Below are 2430 nucleotides of genomic sequence, written 5' to 3'. Positions count from 1 at the left end.
TGTCCTCTTTCATTCATGATTTTGTTGATTTGGGTCATTTCTCTTCTCTTTTTGATAAGTCTGGCCAGGGGTTTATCAATCTTGTTAATTCTTTCAAAGAACCAGGTCCTAGTTTCGTTGATCTGTTCTACTGTTCTTTTGGTTTCTATTTTATTGATTTCTGCTCTGATCTTTATTATTTCTCTTCTCCTGCTGGGTTTAGGCTTTATTTGCTGTTCTTTCTCCAGCTCCTTTAGGTGTAGGGTTAGGTTGTGTACTTGAGACCTTTCTTGTTTCTTGAGAAAGGCTTGTATTGCTATATACTTTCCTCTTAGGACTGCCTTTGCTGCATCCCAAAGATTTTGAATAGTTGTGTTTTCATTTTCATTGGTTTCCATGAATTTTTTTAATTCTTCTTTAATTTCCTGGTTGAGCCATTCATTCTTCAGTAGGATGCTCTTTAGCCTCCATGTATTTGAGTTCTTTCCGAGTTTCCTCTTGTGATTGAGTTCTAGTTTCAAAGCATTGTGGTCTGAAAATAGGCAGGGGATGAACCCAATCTTTTGGTACCAGTTGAGACCTGATTTATGACCTAGGATGTGATCTATTCTGGAGAATGTTCCATGGGCAGTAGAGAAGAATGTGTATTCCGTTGCTTTGGGGTGGAATGTTCTGAATATGTCTGTGAAGTCCATTTGGTCCAGTGTGTCATTTAAAGTCTTTATTTCCTTGTTGATCTTTTGCTTAGACGATCTGTCCATTTCAGTGAGGGGGGGTGTTAAAGTCCTCCACTATTATTGTATTGTTGTCGATGTGTTTCTTTGCTTTTGTTATTAATTGGCTTATATAATTGCTGCTCCCATGTTAGGGGCATAGATATTTATAATTGTTATATCTTCTTGTTGGATAGATCCTTTAAGTAGGATATAGTGTCCTTCCTCATCTCTTATTACAGGCTTTGGTTTAAAATCTAATTTGTCTGCTATAAGGATTGCCACCCCAGCTTTCTTTTGGTGTCCATTAGCGTGGTAAATGGTTTTCCACCCCCTCACTTTCCATCTGGAGGTGTCTTTGAGTCTAAAATGAGTCTCTTGCAGACAGCATATCGATGGGTCTTGTTTTTTTATCCTATCTCATAGCGTGTGTCTTTTGATTGGGGCATTTAGCCCATTTACATTCAGGGTAACTATTGAAAGATAGGAATTTAGTGCCATTGTATTGCCTGTAAGGTGACTGTTACCGTCTATTGTCTGTGTTCCTTTCTGGTCTATGTTGCTTTTAGGCTCTCTCTTTGCTTAGAGGACCCCTTTCAAGATTTCTTGTAGGGCTGGTTTCGTGTTTGCAAATTCCTTTAGTTTTTGTTTGTCCTGGAAGCTTTTTATCTCTCCTTCTATTTTCAATGACAGCCTAGCTGGATATAGTATTCTTGGCTGCATATTTTTCTCATTTAGTGCTCTGAATATATCCTGCCCATCCTTTCTGGCCTGCCAGGTCTCTGTGGATAGGTCTGTTGCCAGTCTAATGTTTCTACCCTTGTAGGTTACATATTTCTTCTCCCGAGCTGCTTTCAGGATTTTCTCTTTGTCTATGAGACTCGTAAGTTTTACTATTAGATGTCGGGTGTTGACCTATTTTTATTGATTTTGAGAGAGGTTCTCTGTGCTTCCTGGATTTTCATGCCTGTTTCCTTTCCCAAATTAGGGAAGTTCTCTGCTATAATTTGCTCCATTATACCTTCTGCCCCTCTCTCTCTTTCTTCTTCTTCTGGGATCCCAATTATTCTAATGTTGTTTCGTCTTATGGTATAGCTTAGCTCTCGAATTCTGCCCTCGTGATCCAGTAGTTGTTTATCTCTCTTTTTCTCAGCTTCTTTATTTTCCATCATTTGGTCTTCTATGTTACTGATTCTCTCTTCTGCCTCATTTATTCTAGCAGTTAGTGCCCCCATTTTTGATTGCACCTCATTAATAGCCTTTTTGATTTCTACTAGGTTGGATTTTAGTTCTTTTACTTCTCCAGACAGGGTTTCTCTAATAACTTCCATGCTTTTTTCAAGCCCAGCTAGTATCTTTAAAGTGATGATGCTGAACTCTAGATCTGACATCGTACTAATGTCCGTATTGCGTAGGTCCCTGGCAGTCGGTACTACCTCTTGTTCTTTTTGTTGAGGTGATTTTTTCCATCTTGTCATTTTGTGCAGAGGAGAATAGATTAATGAGAGAACAAAATGTTAGCTGAGTAACAACGTCCCCAGAAAATATACTCTAAACAAATCAGAAAAGACCTGAAGCAGTGGGAAAAGAAAGGGAAAGAGAGAAAAAAGAAAAAGAAAAAAAAAGAAAAAGATAAAGATAAAAACAAAAACAAACAAAACAAAACAACAACAACAACAACAAAAAACAGAATGTGATCAAATATGATCAGGCTGGTATATCGATCAGTGCCACACAC

This window comes from Neomonachus schauinslandi, chromosome 10 (genome assembly GCF_002201575.2).
Source record: "Neomonachus schauinslandi chromosome 10, ASM220157v2, whole genome shotgun sequence".
Taxonomy (NCBI): domain Eukaryota; kingdom Metazoa; phylum Chordata; class Mammalia; order Carnivora; family Phocidae; genus Neomonachus; species Neomonachus schauinslandi.
This window is presented reverse-complemented; position numbering follows the sequence as displayed.